Here is a 20,834-nt window from a genome sequence, read left to right as displayed (position 1 = left end):
TGTCCCTTATATTGTGGGTTAAATAATTATTGTCATATCTGATGGCTATAAGCATAATCCTCAAACATTTGAAAGTCAAGTTAGAGTTATCAATAATTCTCAACAAGAAAAGCTCCATGCGGTTAAATACCATCAATCGCACTGTACGATTAATGGCCGCAAAATCTCAGCGTTCATTGGGACCGTGAATCGTCCAAGCCCACGGCTTTACTGTTGTCCGAATAATAAAACATTGAAGGGTAAATAAATTCCACCCACCCCGCCAACTGGACTCGCCTGAATGCAATACAATCTCGTACATACCCAACGCACATGCACAGCACAAACGATACCTTTGCCGGGCTGTCCATTGGTGTTGAGTGTTGTGTCATTTGAATAGAGCCACGATTGGACGATTCATTCAGGCAGCTGATGCCGTGTGTGTATGGTGATGTGAAATAGGTAGAATTTATAGTTTATCCTCTTCGCGCCAAGCGAAGAAACGCCGGTAGGAGATGGTACGCGAACGCGTGATGATCACGAACAACCCCATCCGGTGGCATTGATCCATGGGAGCGAGCCGGTGTCGGATAAAGACTTACAACTTAATTGAATTCATTAATTCCTCCACGAAGATCTTCTTCGGGGTCGTTGCTTCAGTTGCCGAATGGGAGATGAACTCCAAGCTGATCGTACAACGTCGTCAAACGTCGGTGAGATCGGCAAACGAAGTAATCGTGCAGATGAGGCGGTACAACGAGTGGTTCACGGATGGGAAGCGTCGAAGCGAATGTTACGTACGACATCGTTGGTGCGTCGTGAGTGATCATCCCCATCGGTGGATCCTACACATCCCGAGAGTTCAAGTTCAAAGACACACAGCATCTGGTTGCTGTGGGTGGAAGTGGGTAGAGAGTGGCAACTCCCATCCCCATACATTCAATAACTTTTACCCGAAGCCGTAGGCCACGGGATAAATCTTTCTCAACGGTTTTTGACGCCTACATACATGTCCGTAGCGGATCGTGGATAGTGCCGACAGGGCTTTTGGAAGGTAACAGAGGCAAAACGAACTTTTCTTGCCCATGACCGTGAAAGCATGCGGTGTATGCGTAGGTGCTTGGGACATCCCAGCACGAGTACGGATAAAAAGTTCATACAGGGCCGGTATCTACGTTGGTGTGCAAATAAATTTGTCCTGCAGAAATAGACACGATTGAGGGTTGCAAATTGCCGAGAATACGATAAGAGCATTGGCGACGATTGTAATGTCATCCCGCTAGGCGGAACGCTTGTCACTCGGCCGTAAAACATGACCCTTTTTCCGATCCGTTAGCGGATCTGTTGACAGATGGTTTTCCGTGCGAACCTCCTGTAGGGATGGAGTTCTGTTTGCGGTGAGTTCTTACATTCCATGTATAAGCTCGAAGCGGGAGAGTTATTGCTTTGTGAAAAGCTACGAAGAATTACTGGCTGCACGGTAGGGTCAATGTGCAATTTACTATCCCGTTAAGTAAACTTAAGCCCCCACAAGCTTATCATGTTCTCTGTACACCTACAACCACTCCGGCCCATTTTCGGTGTCACCCTCTCGCATTGGCAAATTATCTTCGACGAGCAATCGCTTGTCCCGATCCCGAGCCACTAGAACGACGAGTGACAGGACAATCAGGCGACAGCAGAACCGTTCTTGGGAAAATGGAATCAGTTCCCCTGTACGCTTCGGGCCCACAGTGAAAGGTGGCATGGTGGGTGGACTTCCTGGAGCAGTGACCCAGGAACGGGTGACTCAACGAAACTGATCGGCTTTTTTTTTGTGTGGAATTAAGATTATATTCCATCACGGACGGTCCGTTCGAACGTCGCTCATGGGTGCGCTCCGTTTAATCGGAGGCGATACTCATTATGGCCGGACATGGAGCTTGACAAACGGGAGACTGTCACAATGGGTATCAAGATCGAACAGCGAGAAACCCGGCGAATGCCAATGACCTTGAACATTTGCAGAATTTGTTTGCGTATGTGTAGGCTTACAATGGCTACCGAAAGACCAGCTTTTGGGCCAGCTAAAGCTGGATTTCTTAGCATGCGAATCTGTGCATGGTGCTGTCCTACGCAACAGGCGTAAGACATTGCCATGTTTGTGCGTAATGGTCGAGTTTGATTGGGTTTCAATGGGGAGTATGCTCGTGCGGGCAATTGTCCCCCGCTTTGGTGCGAGCTCGTTAAAGAATTGGATTGGCCGGTTTTGGAACCGCGAGTTGGTTGACCCCTTTTGCTGGCGACTACGATGAGCTAAAGACAACGGTGGGATGTTGAAGTTGACGGAAGTTGTGCAAATGCTGTAAAAGAACCGTTCATTGCAAGAAAAACAAGACGATCGGCTTTACTGTGGCGTCCGGTTACGGATTCTTCCGTTGCTAAACTGTACAACCACAGTCAGTTGCAGCCTGAGAGGTCGATGGTCGATTGCCACCGGGTGTCAGTTTACGATGGCGTTTCGTTCGCCTACAAGACGGACGAATTTAGCGCAATTGAACTGCAAGATTGCAGTTTAAAAGCAGTTCGCATTTTAAAGTCGTTTCAACGTGATGAGTTTTCGGTACATCGGTACGGGTAGATTGGATGTCAGCAAGGGCTCCAAGATCGAGTTACATTACGGTGTGGCTCTGAGGTTAGACAACAGGTAAGGCGATTATGATCTGTTGTAATGATGTCTTTATGGGTGTTGATGAATGGTGAATCAATGGCGCGTAAGTGGTGTATGGAGGTGAAGCGTGATCAAGGGACTGAACTGTTGCTGTGTTAATCACACCAAAAGAAGCAATGAGCTTTTGTTCCCTAAACAATATTTATTTTCTAGATTTAAACGATCCAGACAACACGATGGAGATTATAAAATGGTCCGCATTAATCTAGCGGTCAGTTCTTGCGATCGGTCATTCTGATCTCGTACATACCCAGATTAGGTTTATGGCCCTTCCACAGTGACTGTTCCGAAAACCAGTGTACCAGATCAATTCACCCGCCATTCACTTTTGACATTTTCATTTAGCTTACCAAATCAGCCCGGGTACGAAAAACTTTTTTTTTCTATACGGGTTAATTGTTTGGCCGAGAACGGACACAACCCAAGCAGTGGACTGTGTGACTCATGCACGTGGCAGCTTTATTGCCAGCGATGGCAAGACATTACGGTCTTGACTAGCTGAGTGTCTGTAATCCGGCCAACCGGAATCAATCCACTGTCGGCAGTTGTGTGAGGTGTTCGGTGGTGGTCTAATGAGGATTTGGTATGCCTGCCGGACACGTACATAAGCATGAGCACTACCGAAGTCACCGTAGGTAAGCAAATACCAGATCATGCACGAATTATACAACACGGATTTATTGTGAGAAGGTTCGTCGCTTGCGGCTGATCTTTCGTTTCGACGGGTGGGTTAGAATGTCCGACACCAGCATCAGCTCCAGTTCGCCCTCGCAATCGTCAAATAACGGAACCCGGGGCGCTACTGCTAGTGAGTGATCGATAGAAATGCGCACCGTAATATGGTTTGTTTATTCTGTTTCGTTCGGAACTTTTGCAAAAGGGGACGTGGGTTTTTGCTTGTGATGTTGACGGAGTTGAACCCCAGATCGAATGGGACGCGAAAAAAACACATTCAACGTGTGTACAAGAACGTTTGGTATGGGCGTTGGATACCATGTCGTCGCCGACCCGCGCGAGAAACAAACGCTCTTCCAGATTTGTTTTCGCTCGAGCGTAATTTGTAGTTCCTTGGGGCTAAAGTTTTAGTCTTCTGCTTGGTGCAAGAGTTGGCCCGTGTGATCGTTACATGGATCCAAATGGGAGACAAATGCGGTCGATTTTAACTGCCAAACATAAACTGCATCCGGTGCTGCGGTGGCGCAAGATCATTGCTCCGAAAAACCCTGCGGGAAGTAGCAACACAACTTCGAAGTGTTCACCACATCAGCGACCGAGCGAATGCAAGCATGATGTTATTTTTATCTCGAAGCCAAAATGCGGGTGGAATGGGTTACGGGTTGATTTATTAACGGTTTGTGCGCTAGACTCTTTAGGACACTTCTGTTTTTCGCTTCATTTACGCAATGGTGACAGCAGGACAGTTGAACATAAAGACACAAAGCTCGCTAGACTGTTGAGCGGGTAGCAAGCCCTTGCTATCACCGGTGTGGTGGACAACCGGTAGGGCAAACCCTTTTTCTACACCAGCGTGAGAAAATATGGGAAAACGTATGGGATACGCTAGGCTGGTGATGCTAGCGCCAGTTGTTACGTCAGCGAGGAGCCAGGTACGTGCCAACTTGCGTTTAATTGCTCAGTACGGATAGCTAATAGAAAGGAGCACGTACACCAAGCTGTGACGTTAATTCCCTCGTTCACTCCAGTTTTGTCACACTTACTGTGTAGAGGTGGAATGTGACGGGCGAAAAATGAGATTAATAAATGCATTAGAGTACATGACGGTTGGTTGCAAGGCGAGTTAGAAATGGAATTCCTGTCTAATTCTACGGTGGCAAGCAAGAGCCGAAGAGAATGATGGAATGAAGTTGTACCATCGAATATAGGCAGTTGATGTGGGAAGGATTAGTATAGTGAATTCTTCTGGCAGGTAAGATGGACGCTAGAAATTATATCCGGTTTGATACTATGACGGTGGGTTTAAACTAAATTTTTGAAAAATTTTCCAATATTTTATTTTTCAAACATACTGTCAATATTGAAGAAGAGTAGCTTCCCATCAACTTCTTAATAACAACTTATTTTACTCCTTCTTCTTGCCCTGCCCAGGGTCAAGAACGTCATGATGACATGGTCAGGTTTCTAATTTGTTTTCAGGAAACTCGGTTAAGCGCTGCATCCAATCTCCGACAGATTTTACTCGACCCAGTGGCAGTTTTGACGGTACACGGAGAGTGCGGGCGCGGTGGTTTACGTGTTGTTAAGAGTCCCCGAAATTACAAAGAACATTCTGCCTCAGTCAGCAGATTCAATGAGGCCCTCAACATCCATTCCGTTGAGAGCCTCCGAGAAACAAAATTCGCCACTAACTCCGCCTGATTCTGAGACATCGAGATCGCGGAGTTCCTTTACGCCTCGTGCCGAACTGGTTGTTGACGAGCAACTTCAGAACAACAATACTTCTTAATGTAGCTTATATTGACTATGCATAACAACAAAGAACAAACACATCGCAAAATCATGTAAAGAATCTTCAATAAATTTAAAAAAATAATATTTTATGTCTTTCCTCTCTGTAAGTTGCTTTCTCTTGATCATGTGTGTGTTGAAAGAAATGTAGGTTATTAGTAAAACCTTACCAGCTACAAAACTTTGAACAGTAAAAATTTAACATATTTTCACTAAAATGAATTCTTTTAGACTGGTCACTACTAGTGATCTGGTTACTAATGAGCGTGTAACCTTCACTATAAGATCTTTTGAAATAAAAAACCGAGCATGTCCAAGATAAGACAAATAAAAAAAAAATAGCGAGGAAATCGTCCCGTTAATCTAGTTTACAAAAACAGTCATTACGTAATTACGTAATTACGTAGAATTTGAATACAGCGTTTCTTCATACCATTGAACGGTTAAAATTGTTTTGAAATAATTTAGAGCCTTTGCAATCCAAATTCAGCATATTATTGTCAACAGTCGGTTTCACTTAAATAACGTTTGTTTTTTCCATGATAAAAACTTAGACTATTGAGAAATTCCCTCCTTCCTGCGTACTCTCACGTTCAATTATTATATCGGTATCCGTCACGGTAGTTGCGTCTTTACAACTCTCAGTCCTGCACGGTAATAGCCAGCTAGGATTGGCTCCGTTTTCAACAAAAAATATGCCACCAAACTTACAATTGTATCGACTCAATCAAAATTCAATTTTCGCTCTCGCTATCAATTTCAACAAACAAACAAAGCATAAATGCTGGCGCTTCCCACAAACCGAATCTATTTCCCAGACCGTTGCTCCGTCGCGAATGTTCAAAACATTGCTGATTTTCGTTTCACGGACGATTTAGTTTCGATTGTTGTTAGTTGGTTGTTTGGCATTTGCATTTTCCACCGAGTTGAGCAGACCATTGTATGCGAAAGTCATAATACCGAAACCGAAACGCTTTTGGTCACTTCCTTGCCGATTTAATAAATGCAAACGGAAGTGCTTCACACCAGTGCTTGGAGTTTCTGGGTTTGGTGAGATGGGGGTATGGTGTTTCCGAAAGTGCCCACTTTGTGAATGTAACACACTTCAACGAGCCATTGTTGAAGCAATGTTTGGACGGACGGAATTGAAGGTCCAGTGCAAGGTTTATCCTTGTCTAATAAGGGGGGTGGGGCGAGTGAAGACACTATGCTGGCGATCATCTTGGTACATGGTAATGTTACGCAAGAGCTAGAACCACCCTCGAAACCGTGAGTTTAATTAGCCAAGGTTCAATTTGCCATATCGTGCTCAAGACAGACCGAAATCATTGGGCACACCTCAAATGGTACGGTTTATTTTCTGGCTTGCACCAAATCATGCTCGGTTCGTAGTACGGGAGGTACATTACAGGGCAGGGAAGTCCTCTGAGAGATCTCAGAAAATGGAGAAAATTCTTTATAGTCATTTGGACATTCAGTCCCTTGCTGTAGCATATGGTCTCCGGTTCTCGTAAACTCGGTCACAAAAACAAAACGGGACCGTTCGGACTTTTGGGGTCGATCGTGCACCGTTTTGCTGCACAGAATGCATCGAATGCAACTGCTTTTCGCCATGGTTGCGAAACTACGGACAATCATTGCAGGGTTGTTGGGTGGGGCTTTCGGTTGATTGGTCGATTGGCGCCCCGAGTAGCCTGGTCTCGATCCTTGACACACGATGGTACAGAATCGTGTGTAGCAATAGGGCAAATTGAACAAAAAAAGTACACCGAGCAGCAGAAAAGGCCTCCAAATCAGCTACGATTCTGCAGCACAGAGCGTTCAAACTGCCGTGGACTGTGGGCATGTAATTGATACGGGAATTTGAACCGACTTGAAGGACGACTGTTTGGTTGGTAACGAATTGGCAGTGCAGCACTGCATAAAAGTAATGTTTGCCATGCCCGAAGGTGAATGTTTATGAGTGCATTGTTCGGCGCTCAAGACTATGTTGTATGGGCATCAAAGACATCGGGTTCAGAAGGACAGGATACGGTGCCAAAAATTCTCCTTAGTACAATTGTATTGGGAAAAATGGAAATCTGGTTGCCGGAAATGGTAGAAACGTGTAGGAAGTGTTTTATAGACTGCAATCATGACTGTGGTGTATGGTCAACGCCAAGGTTAATTTGCTTTGCAATGTTAGCTTCAAGTTTCTTTTGTAATATTCCTCACTAATAATTATGCATGGCTTGAGTAGTTTTAATGTCAACACTGCCGAGTTTTTGTAGTCTTTCCTTCTTATAGGCTTTCGATGTTTATTAAACTGTAAAATTTATTATTCATTTTAATTTGATTATTAATTTTATGAAATTCATTTTTTAAATTAAATTCTTAGCAAATATTGCAATAGTATTCATTTTTTCCTTCGAATAATTAAATAAAACATTCTTTGCATACTTTCAGGGGTGTAGAGGATTAGATGAGATGTGCGTGTTATGTGACTTACGCATGCTCACTAACTGAAGATATGAAGAAAACCAAAATTTTCCATCATTAACTTTTTAAAGAATTGTTTAGTCATTTAAGAGTCAGAGTTTCTCTAATAGATTATAGAATAAATAATTTGAAACCGTTCTTCTTTTTCCCATGCTAATTTCTCTTTAATTGATACAGCTATATTGAAAATTTTAGGTCTTGCACGATTATTTTCATGTTAATCTTTGCCGTTTATGTATATTTAATTGATTTCCAATTCTCATTTAACACTTTTGATACATCTTAATATTAACAACACATATGGAAGCTTGAATCGTTCCATAAAACTGTTCTACATATCTTCACCCAAAAGCCCGTCGACCCTGACAATTTAATGCAACAATGTGGAAGCAAAAGTAATGCAAAGTGCAACGGTAGACGGCTCTGTCCGACAGTTCCCTGGCTCACTCGACCATTCCAGTTCATATTGTTTTATCGAGTTGGATTAAATGTTGCCCTAGAAGCTAACGTAAGTTCCCACCGATAGCTTTATCCCGGCAGCGATCGAAACCGAGCCATCAAATCCACCCCTACACAACATGATCTAAAGGCACATGTTGAAACAGCAGTACTTTCCGATTTGCTAAAATGTCTCAACCGTTGCCGTCCGACGGTAGAATGGGCTACAGTTTTGCGCAAAGGGTAGGAGGGCGTGTAAGGGCGCAACTACGTCCACCGTCCTTTGCCTCGAACTAACTCGACACAACCAGCAGCCATCTCAAGGCTGACCAGTCGCTTAAGTCTCTTTAGTGCGGGGACGAGTTTGAATTTTCCTCCGTCTCACGCTACAGTTCTCGCTCAGATCGACCGTGATACTCGGTGATACAATTATCGCTCCACTTATATGGCGTTGGCTGGCCGCCCCGTTACTTGGTGACCGCTCGGTGGCCGGTGAAATATTATTCCAAACTCCCCGAGCGACTTTGTTGTTCTGCAAGCGTTGATCGTGATATTGCCCGGCAACTAGTATCTTGTAACAGTAGCCCTCCCCAACCAGCATCTCAGAGCCACACGGACCGTTCGGGAAGGACCTTCGATGGAAGGACTTGACGGCGTGACTCATATGTCATTGTTGGGCGTGTGATGAAGTATTCGAGCGAATGTCGTTAAGAAAAATAGAGGTTATGCAAGCGTATCGAGTGGGGCCGGAAGGAAATGTATCACCGTGGAATCGGGGTCGATTGAGTAGTTAGTGTTTTAACCACGTAAAATTGGAGTACGTTATTGAGAGATGATTATCATTGTCTTTTGATACATGCTTTGGTGGGTTTTGTGGTTGCTTATAAAGGGGACGATTTGAGTAAAGAAGCAATAAGTCGATCAATGTGTAATACATGAAATGTTTTGTTAAAAAGTATAAATTACTTAAAGTCATAAAGACATTATTTATCCAGTCATGAATAATTGTATCCAGGCAGAAAGGTTAATGATTCAATTAAACCATATAGCAGCTCGGGGCGGCCTGGTGGTAGAGACGGCAACGACGCCGATCTTTACATGTCAGGACTATGGTTTCACATCCTTTATTAATCATTCCCTTATGGTGAGCACTCACTATACAACGACTATACAACTTATCAAGCCAGTTTAGTGAGCCAATCGATAGCCAGCGTGACGTAGTTGGTCGGATGAGCCAAGAAGAAAAAGCAAATAACAGATGCAGATTTTCAACGAATCGATCAAGTTGTTTAAAGTAAAGCTTAGTAGAGCATTTAAAGATAGTGTTTCGGTCATTGATTCAATCACGAAATGGATTCTTAGTCTCTATTTTTGATGAAAGTGTTTAGTTATATTAAACACATAAGACTATGAAAAAATACCATCCACTGATGTTCATTAAAGCACTCTTCTGTTCGCTGGTCAGATATTTGCTGGAATATTGCTCTGCAATCTGTTGACCATGGGCTCAAGTCCATAATGATCGCATCGAGCGTGTGCAGAGATCCTTCAGCAGGTCGTTGGTTTGTTGTTCGCCGAGCCATTGGTGGACACTATTTCACTCTGCCTATCAGTCTATCTGTTTGGACTTAAAACTCTTGAGACCCGGCGCCTCCATTCCCTAGTCTATTTTAATGCTGCCCTGTCATTTGTGCATATTGATGCTCCGTCACTATTCTGTTCGATCCCATTATGTTCCCAATCGTACCCTTCGTATCCGTCCTCCCTTTATCATCCTTTGACGGCTTTTCTTTACCTATGGTTTGTCCTCTTTCAACACCTTGTCTCAGCTGTTTGTTGTTTTACATCTGATTCCTCCTGTTTTCCTTTCCAAGCATCTCTTTAATCCTTAGCCCCTTACTAAACCACCAAAGTCCATTTTTGTTCCTAATATATGGTTAGAATTTAGTAGGGAAATTGAGCTACTAAACAGACATAATAATAAATGAAATGAAATGTTTGTAATGAAACAATTTTGTAAAAAAATTTTTACGTTTCTCAGAGGTCATAAATATTTCGGAAAGAATTGGATATTTTTAAACAGAAACAAAAAAGGAAGGCAAAGTTAAGAAGTGGATGGACAAAATACGATATGATTATTTGTATGATAAGCATCAAACAAATAAAAGTAATTATTGATCGCTTCTGTACATAATTATTCTTATTATAAATAAATTATTGACCTAGTTCGATTCCATCAAATTAAAAGCCACCGAATAACGATAAAAATATCTGAACGCTTTATCAACGATCGCTCAACGGAACCACAAATCTGACCAATAAAGAAAGATCAGAGCACGGAACCTGTTAACAAACTTCATTTTTAACAGCAGGCTGGAAAAAACACGCTTGTTTTCATTTATTATTTACCCTCTCATTCGCCGTCCACCCGACAAACAAAAACCAACGATCAACAAACATCACAGCTCTTGTGACCCAGATTTGAACATCAGCCGGAGGGGCCCAATTCTGGAATCGTGCGACTAATGCTCGACTAATGCCGACCAACAGCAGATCGGCACGTCACGCGCGGTGTATGTGGTTTTTGTTGGTACCCTCCGCAGCTCTGATTGTTTGTTTTGTACGTAGCCAGTGAGCAAACAAGCAACTAGCTTCAGCTAGTAATAGTAGTAGTAGCAGCAAGGCTGCCTCACTTTATGAGCCACGCGAGTGCGAACGAGTAAAAGAAAAGAGGGTTTTAAATAGCTGTAGGAAGCAACATGAAAACGGTAAAACAAGGAGAAACAACCAAACTGCAACTTAAACATGAATTGGCTAAAGGTCTCACAACGGCTTACAATGGAGTCTTTGTTCGGTCCGGCAGCTGGGCTGCTTTCTGTCTATCTGTCTGTCTGTATGTCTTGCGTAGTGCATAACAACAACAACAAAAAAGTCATCATAAGGTGCAACAACAATGCACCACTGTTGCTGGGTGCGGACGAGAAGAATTCATAAATGAAGAAATGCATTCCCATTGCAGTTGGAAAAGGTTTGGGTTTGGGCACCGTTTCGCAAAACCGATACAGAACCGAACGGAGGAGAGTCCAAGACGCCCCAGTCTCATCAATCCGTTTGCATCCGTTGGTTTCTAATGTGAGTTGCCCAAGTTTATGCTGAGATGATGTTGGAAGAGTGAGAGTTTATAGAAACGATCAACTCTTTTCGGTTTATTGTGTTTCGTTTTTTGGTGCAGCTTGTTTTGATTGATTAAAATAGATACCAGATTGAGGCAAGGAATTGAGGGTTTAGAAAAAACAAGGATTGGCATCCAACAAAACTGTAGCTGTGACCGATGAAAAATGAGCTTATGCAATCGGGGGATGGGTACTAAGAACTAGGGAAGTGATTCGTACTAACCTACAAAAGGATTCAATTGTGATGCTTGTTGATCAAGCAAGATGATCTTTTTCTTGCAAAAAAAGTCCTGACCGAGGGCAAAGGCATCATCTTTTAGATGATTTAATTCCCGGATAAAGCGGATAAAGCGGTTGCATCACACAGTTTTATTTTTGCGGTCCCAATGCATGGTTTACAGATTTATTTACCTTTCCCAATCGCGTAGGACGGTGTCCGGATAATGGCTTAATTAGTCAAACAAGCTTGCCAGTAACGATCCCATCCATTCTGGTACGGCTCACATAAGTCTCCTGTCTCCGCCAAGGGATTGATGAGAAAGTGGTGCATTTTAGGATTGAATGAACTAGGTACGCTTCTGTCGATGTAACTCCCACAGGGAGTTTTGCTTAATGGCGTAGATTGAGATCGCGCAAGATTCCGACGCGTTTGGCTTGGTAAAATTCCGATCACGTCCATCGTGGTTTGATGGAATAAGCTGCCCCCAGCCTACACGGAAGTTGGCGTCATGCGTGATGGAAGCATTAGTCGGGTTGTTTAATTTAATTTATGTTCAAACAGTTCCCTCATGTGTTAAGGTTTTAATTGACTTTCCAACTAGATTGCTGTTTTTTGTTTACACGGTTTGCATTAGTATAGACTTTTCCTAGACACTCTCGAGACACTCCGGAGAATTTATCCAGAGACACTCTAACTCCCTTTACTTTGGATTTGTTTTCAAATTATTGAGACAAATTAATGACTTCAATTCAGAGTACAGTGTGCCTTTCACAGGATTGCCGACAGGAATTTTGTTCCTTTCGTTCGATGTTGTGAAAAATATAGATAAGATTATGATCTTCTTGTTGCATTCACAACAAAACGATATCGATAAAAATTAATAAATAATGTTTTCCTTGTTCAAAATACATCACAGTTTTGCATTTAGTTCAGTGTTCAGCCAAACCATTCGTATGTGATGATTACACGCTGGCAATTATTATTTTCCCATTATGGACCTATCCATTTCAGGTTCAGCTAGGATCGACACCATTGCTAGAAAGCGTTTTCCTGCAGCGTTGGAAGACCGTACCGAAACATTGTAGCTGGTGCATCACCCAGTCTTCCTACTATCAAGCTATAGTAGCAGCGTATCCAGTGCCTAGCTGAACGGTTGCTGATTTCTGTGTTAATTAGAGAAACATTAATCGGGCACCGTGACAGATCGTTCGGTAACGAGCTGAGGAAAAGCGAACGCGAAGAAATCAAGCCATCAGTTTAAAGTACTTCGCTTCGTTCTGGTCGTAATTAAACATTACACCTACCAGCACACCGCAGGGGGAGTCCTGTACTACCGAGGACACCGGGCACTGAAAGAAAGACCCGGGCTGCTGATTACATTCTTGGGCATCCGGCATCGTTTGGCACCAGTCTATTTTTCGATGACCGGGCTTAAGATCGCACCTCGGCTTTATTAAAACATAACACGCGAGACATGATTTTGCGATTTGAGTGAGCTGGCGAGAGGGATCTTGGTTGTTGGCTGGTAAATTTATAGGGTGCCTTTTTTGCGTGGAATGCGTGGAATGAAACGATTGAGCTTGACACGAATTTACCGGACGAATGACGAGCTGGTAACCCGTAACCTAAGCAGATCTGCGCTATGCATGTCGAAAGGTTTGCTGCACACGAAACGTGACAGGACTTAATCAAAAGGTAGCCAGCGTGTTTGTAGGTGTTTGGAAGTTGTTTTAGAAATATCGTTCGATGAAAATGTCACTGAGCGAGTCCAGTATGCGGGCAATTAATCTCAATACGATGCTGCTTATTGCATCATAATGCTAGAGAGCACACTTTAGCACGTTCATGGAACAAGGTTATTATTGGTGCTGACTTTTTTGCTGCAGCATTCTATTAATTCGTTTCAGTTAGTTGATGACTATTACCAAATATACAGAATTTCAGTAAAGCAATGCCTTTCCGAATCCGTTGCTATTACCCAACCTCCAAGCAAATCCTGCACGCAACTGCATACGACAAAGGGTCACAACAATACACATATGGACATGATATAATTTTTTCCACCAAAGATAATGATCTCACTTTTGTGATTCTATTGAAGTAACATTACTGGACACATTACAACAGCGACATCCACCAATCCACTCTCACCGTACCGGCTGCGATCAACGGATAAACGGTGGAAAAGATAAAGTAACCGCAACCACGAACCACGTGGTTTGCCGCCATTTGTGACTCGTTCCCCTTTTCGTGAATTGTTTTAACCACGCTGCCGAGGCATGGAAAGGGGTTGAAATCATCCAGACCGTCATTTGAATAAGATACGCGATCGCGTGCAGTTGCGCAATTTTGTCACTCGCGCACTTCAATCTCGAGCACAGGTAGCGCGAGCCATTGATCTTGCCAACGTGTGGCAAGCGGTGTTTAAAGGAGCAGAGCCATGGGGAAGAGGGAAGGGAATTCAGTGAATTAAAACGAATGTGAGCTTCCGAGCCATCCTTCTCACCTCAGTGTGTAATCATGCAGCCAAAAAATCTCCCGCACAAAAGAAGCAGGAAGAAACAGAAGTAGAAAGCGTCGGTGCACAAAATGTTTCTTTTAACCTCAATTTCCTTCCACTTTCCTCTGCTTCGAAACCGCTGGGAGTTACGGTTACGTTGTAAAATTTGCATAACTTCAATCGGTTTTTCACACCTGCAACACAAGGACGGTCGTTAAGGTACGAGTTTTGCATGGTCAAGGCACGCATGGCAGGCATGGAATTGGTGATGTGTTTTTGGGGGTGGAAGAGGGAATGCGATTGCATTTGTCGATGCAATTTCGAATGCGTATCGGGTGCAGTATTGGGTGCGCTTGGCACCCGTAGACGCTGTTGAAAGCGGAAGCACAGTTTTAAAATTCAGTCAAAGTTTTGTTCACCAAAGACCTTCACTGAGCTGGGCATTAGGCGATGCACGTGCTGTGATAGTGAGAAAGAAAGTGAAGCTTTCAGTGACACCACCCACCGTAAAGTGTAGTGTCATTGAAGTGTTGAGTATTGACGAAGTATTGACTTCGAATGTAATATTTGAAACGAAGATTTCATTGAAAGGAAATCTTCTTATATTATCGATGAAGAAATAGTCGATTTTCTGGTATTAAATTTAAGGAGCATTAGTTCTACAGATCCTTACATACTTTAGATTGCTACCAAAACTTATTTGTACAGAAATATTACAGCTTTATTAGTTGGTTCGAAGCAATGCTGACAATGATCAAGTATTATTTATTTTATTTCTAAGCTATGAAGTAGAATCTCTTAGTAGAATCTAGAAATTTCTTGCTCCATTTATTCAGCTTTGGATAATGGAACACATTTCGGTTATTCAAGAATAATTTCGAGGTCCTTCAAATGTATCGAGAACTGACGAGGCAATCCGAAAATATTGGTCCAGGTATCAAACTTTCTAAATGGTGAAGAATATTTCAAGCAAGACTTATATTGTTTTTAAATAGCGATCGTCTTGTAGTGGATCAAAGAGTCTCTCAACAACATACAAAAATTCAAAACACATTCTGTTGAGAACAGCAATTTTCATTACAGTTCAGACCAATTGCTAAGTTATAGTAATTAGATTAGATTTATTATATTTATTAGTTCAAAGTGATTGGCCATACATGGCCTAAATACTGTCTTCATATTGGACGATAAATCATCTAAACTAGAAAATTGATTCTTCAACAGGTTGCAAAAATAAGATTTTATGTTTCATACAATAATATGCTGCTGTTTATTTGCATTTGATATGCCAGAAGAAATTTATGAATTTTTGCATATTTCTGAGCTTTTTCAATATTACCATTCATGTATGTCGAAAATATATCATATTGGCATCATATTGACTATTGACATAAGAAAGATTTATGGTTTTATTGCTCTCTTTTGCAGTTTAGTTTCAGCAACAGGGTTTTCACAAAAATGGCCTCTACAAATTTTTAAGGCAGTTTAAAGAACAAGAATTAGATTAGATAGCTTCATTTTCCTCGCTTTCTAAACATGATTCACATTAAAGCGGCAAATGTGCTTTTAATGATTTGTAGAGTGTATGTGTTTACCCCAAAAATGTATACTGCTTCCACTGCTCACGCGTTTCGATCATAGAAGATGAAACCAAGGATCGAAAACCAAAATCAGTGAACTTGTTTTATCATCAAAAGAGTTAATGCTGCTTCACGCACCGCAAATGGCTGTTTATTTATCTTCGTACTCTCTTTTTTTGGCAGGAGACACTACAAACCTTCCCCTGGAATATTAAAGCTCCCCTGGACATGTTAAGGTTGGGGCTACTTACACGCGTAATTAATATCCCTGTGTTGTGTCGTCGCACACACGTCAATTCTCTGCTCAAACGTTTTTTTCCCCCAGCTCAGAGCCAAACTAAAGATGGCCCTATGACAGCGAGCTGTCGGGTAGAATTAATGGTCAGTTTGACCCAAAATCAGCTGAGTAGTTTCGGGTGTTGGTCCACAACTTCCCTAGCCCAGGGTTCCATGCTTTAGCTTGACGTTTTCATTTCGGTTCGCTTTTGCATACATAATGCAAGGTACATGTCCCGAAAAAAAGATGCGCTCCCTTTGCGCGCAATGAATCGTGTGAAAAGCGGGTCCGCTGGCACGTGTTGCGATTAATGGCGATCATCAGCGGTCGTAAATTAGGGCCAGGTTAAGCAGGGCACCAAGCCGGGTGGTTGAGAAGCAAATGGATGTGTAAATTTTATGCATGACTTTAGGTATTCTTTAACAGATGGTTTTGTGGCAAAGTGATGGCATGTTTTACATCTGGTGTGAACATCTTTCGGTGTTTTTGTGTGTGTGTGTGTGAGTGTTTTCGCTGATGTTTTCCAACAGAGCTATTAATGTCTCTCTTCTAATTGCTGAATTTATGCATTTCCGGGATGTAGCAACAATGTACCTGAAACGAAAATAAAAAAAAAAAACAATCCGTAAGAAATATTGCATACAGAGAGGTGTTGGCTGTAATGAATGTTTGTAAACTTTGCTGTCCTTCTGTTGTTTTACTAAGCCGAGAGCGGTCACTTAAATCAAGGCTTATTGGTACATTTTTCAAATTAGGTTCCTATCAATCGATCTTATAATTACATATTGGAGTTAACTTTTAATTTCATCGCTACACTATCACCGCATGCAACCTTTGCTGTAGGCCAAAGTAGATTGAGTTAGTTGGTGGTTCGGTGTGGAGCAGTTACAAGCCCACTCTTTAGGTTAATCTGTTGATAGGAGAATGTAATCAAGAAAATTTTAATTAAGGCAAGGGCTCTGGTAGTAAGACAAATCAGCCAAACACATCAGTCCACCCAGGAGGATAGAGACGCCGTGTATTTGCAGTAATGATCACGGCTAAACAACAGTAATTAGATGCAGGGTTACAAGGTTTACAAAAGACTTCAACTGTAAGCGACGAACCTTAACATTAGAATGATTAAAATTTATTTGTAAATAGTTGTAAACAAATGCACTTTTTCAATTTGGGGGCTTGTAATTCCCAATCACACCAGCACAAATGTTTATCTTCGAATAAACTTCATTTACATAGACTTATGTTCTACATTGTTGCAGCACTGAGCGCACGGTTTTTGCAACGGTTGTCAGGGAAATTTCACGATTTGATCTAAGATTACATCAATGTAGGTAGTGTGTATGCTGCTGAAGTTAATTTTAAACTACCCTCATAGCGAACAAAAAACCCCAACTTAGATGACGAAATGAGCAAAGATATATAAAATTTATTCAAGACGTACAAGTGACAGTGATGGCAGCCACAGACCGGTGAACGTAGTGAGAAAAAGGGTGGCAAATATCCCAAACGTCGTTCGAGGTCTGTCAGCCTGGAGCGAAACTATGTCAGAGTGTACTAAATATGCAAATTAGCACAAAACACCTATGCGCCGGCCACGCCAGGCTGTGGTGAGCTCGCTTGCAACTTCGGCTCAGTACCGGCAGCATGTTTTAGACAAGAAAGAAAAACTAAGCGGTGCGCACTAATCGTGTAAACATGTCACACGTCACGTGGTCGACCTTCGAGGTTTGGTGCGTTTCTTCGGCAAACGGTACACACCGAATCCAAGTCACTCACAGACACTGCTTTAGTTTGTGCGAATTGGTTTTGAAAAAATAGGCACAAAAAACAAGGTACCAAAACGCCCACGTCGAGCATGTTCATGTCACAAATGTGTCACCGAAGATGATGCTATGTTGAGCTCAAAGTAAAAAAGGACGTCCCATTGGTGTTGAATAATTATAGCATTTTTTATTTGTAGTGTTCAAACGACTACAGCTTTTCCTTGTGATCATGATTGATAGTAGTTTCATTCACTCACACACGCGCTTTGACTCCACGATGCACGTAGTTTATTGTGAGACACAAAAAAAAGGATCAACAAAAAAGGTATCGTCGTCGTTCCAGTCATCGATATGACGAAAGCTAATAATTTATAAAATCACTTTTACTTAATCGAATATTCATGACACCAGGCACCAGACACACTGAGTGGAAGGTTTGATCGTCGTGTGTGTGTGTGGATGTGTTTGTTATGGATTTTTACTGGTAAGTGCGATCGAAAGTCGTTGCAGTGTAGCTTTCGGAATCATGTAGCGAACGCATGTGTGGTTTTCTGTTACATTGCAAGTATTTTGCTATACATAACTGAGGGAATGTTTCCTTCAAAAAGAGAGAATTTTAAATATGATATGAAATAATTTGAAAATCTTTTTTAAATTGTAACAATATAACGAAATTAAAATAAAAAAGGTTTAGTATCAATCTTAAACTGTTGTTGAAACTAAACACAGCATGTGTGGATCATGCATACAGCAACGGTTAAATTATCGTCCACGCTACACTGAGACATGAATACGGACCGACATATTTTATACGGTGGTCTGCGTATGCCAGGCATGTTAGTATGACGCCGTTAGCATGTAGAAACACTCACGTGGAGAAAGATTCAAAACGCTGGAGCAACCATGTGGAAGGCTGTTACATCGATCCAGCAGCGTTGGAGCTGTTACGCTTAACGCGTGTGTCTTTTTTCGGAAGTGATTTATTGCACAGTGTTTGAATACTGTACTGGGAATGATTTTCGTATCGGTGAAAGGTAGAGATTTTATAGTGGATAAAAAGTTACAGGCCTTATAACAAAATTTTGTTGATATTTTTAATGATTCATGATTCATTTAATGATTTACATGGAACGTTTATCAACCGAAAAATCTAAATTACTGTTCTATCTTAATTAATACTCTCAACAAAACCTTCCAATATGCGTTAGGCTACCGTTAGGATGAATTTGTAACTGAGAACACCGCCATGACACACCGAACTACTTATGCCAGAGCCACTCCACACTCCAGACTGAGGATTGAGTATTGCAAAAACCGATCATGTTCGGATCGTTTGCGAAATTAGCATATAATGCTATAGAGTGTGCCAGTGTAACACGCGCCCGGCGAGTCTTCCGTTTCTGCACTGTGTCTTGCAGAAAGACGAGTGGCTTGCCCGTCTGTGTGTTTGTGTGGTACGATTGTGGTTGCATAGTAATCTGAACAGCCCTTGACAACCTTGACAGCAAGGTGTTCAATTGTAATGGAACGGCGGCTGGCAAGGAAAACCATCGGAACGGAAACGAGCAAACACCACATTTAAATGGCGCCGTTTGGAGTGGCAAAATGGTAACGCCAAGAGTTTGGTCTGTGCTGTGTCTCTTACCTAGATTTTTCTTGTTGCGTATTTTGCATTTTGCCTGCTGTTGTTTGTTTTGATTTGGATAATTAATTGAATAATGCAGTCGGCTGGTTGCGGTCTATTTGCAACATTTTTGTGTTGCACCTGCTGCGTCTTAGCTATGGACAGTTATGGATTGTTGAGAGAAAAAAAGTCGGTTAATCGAATTTAGATGGAGTGTGGATTAAAAAAAAAACATTTGCTTAGGCAGAACAGTATGAGGCAACAACAAAAATACCACAATTGGTGGTTTCCCCTCTTTTGGAAGCCCTTAGCGGAGCAGAAGTTGGGTGCTTCTGTCAAATTTAAGCTGCTGATTGAGGGAGGCCTTGGGAACGCTCAGTCTGCGTACAGTTAAACCATTGTCCATGTTAGCGTTAAAAAAAAAAACAAAACGTTTTACTCATTTTTAGTCCACCTTTGGAGGTCCAAACGATAACGTTGCCACAATCGTTTCAAGTTGGTTTAATCTTTGTATAATTTTTATTTATAATTAATTATGACGGTCCAGTGCCGTATTGTTAATCTTTGTATAATTATAATTTGAAAAATATTTTCTTTACATTCGTATTTCACAAAAATCATATGAACCCTGAATAATAAATTTCTTTCAATGTTGCCGAGATTAAGCCGTAAAAGTTATAAAAAACTAATGACTACAAAACCCCGCCTTAAGTCATGTAAGAACCCCAAGTTCTTTCGTTAATTTAATTAATAATCGGTAATAATCGATTTCACAATTTTAGCTTCTCCTTTTTTAAAAATTTCAGTTTAAATGAGATATTCTGCAGATTAAACAAGTCAGGTTTTAACATAACACACTGATAAATTTAAATACACGAATGTCATCATCAGCCGTACAAGATCAGTTAACATTTCCGAACGTTGTTGAATCTAATCATTAATTGGTTTTTTATCGCAGCGAACAACAAAACAACAAGTGGTGGATTACTTCCCCCCAGAGCATAATAACCCCATGACGATTGGCGTCTGGATCGTACGATCTCAAACGGTCCCCATGCTACTCATGGTTTCGATCAGCACGATTGCCGATTGCTCTGGCGTCTTCCTCGCGCACGATCAATGGTAAACTCGCGTCGATCGATCGATCGATCAGGTCTCTGGGTCCGGTGTCTGCAACGACTGCATTCCGAAAACCAGAATGTCAACCATATGCCCCATTCCAGCCTCACCCCACCGCCATCCGACTAGTGTTTTGATAAGACGGAAAACCTCAACCACTAACAGGTACAGGGTACATGGCCGTACAAAATGGCCAAAACAGACGACAGTTCGCCCTTAAACGAGCAGCGTATGTTGGGTTGGTGTGTTTTTTTATCTGTTCCACCATAATTCGCCTTACCGAGCCCGCCGACCGGTCGATTTAATTTGTTTATCTCTAATTAGCGACCGTTTGTTGCCCGGCTGGTGTTGAACAGGGTGTACTTTGCGGTATTTGAAGTATTTAAAGGAAAATGAAAGTTGTCTTGGTACGTTGGGGGACGTTTTCCTTGGACGCTTCGTTGTCTTGTCTTAAAAGCAGGGGAGGCCCATATCGTTAGGAAAGGCTATCAAATGCATTTTTTCGTG

General features: G+C 42.0%; 3 protein-coding genes across 3 annotated transcripts in view; 2 read left to right on the top strand and 1 right to left on the bottom strand.

Moving 5' to 3' along the window:
* The window catches only part of LOC126564894 (immunoglobulin-binding protein 1), a 526,173-nt gene that overhangs the window by 136,794 nt on the left and 368,545 nt on the right, over window positions 1–20,834 (top strand). The gene's annotated exons all lie outside the window — the stretch shown is intronic.
* The window catches only part of LOC126564281 (actin-binding protein WASF2), a 501,777-nt gene that overhangs the window by 287,626 nt on the left and 193,317 nt on the right, over window positions 1–20,834 (top strand). The gene's annotated exons all lie outside the window — the stretch shown is intronic.
* Window positions 1–20,834, bottom strand: part of LOC126565762 (mucin-5AC) — a 128,138-nt gene that overhangs the window by 16,489 nt on the left and 90,815 nt on the right. The gene's annotated exons all lie outside the window — the stretch shown is intronic.

The sequence above is a fragment of the Anopheles maculipalpis genome, chromosome 3RL, assembly GCF_943734695.1.
Source record: "Anopheles maculipalpis chromosome 3RL, idAnoMacuDA_375_x, whole genome shotgun sequence".
NCBI classification, from domain to species: Eukaryota; Metazoa; Arthropoda; class Insecta; order Diptera; family Culicidae; genus Anopheles; species Anopheles maculipalpis.
The sequence above is the reverse complement of the archived record's forward strand: the minus strand, read 5'-3'. Positions and strand labels throughout refer to the sequence as shown.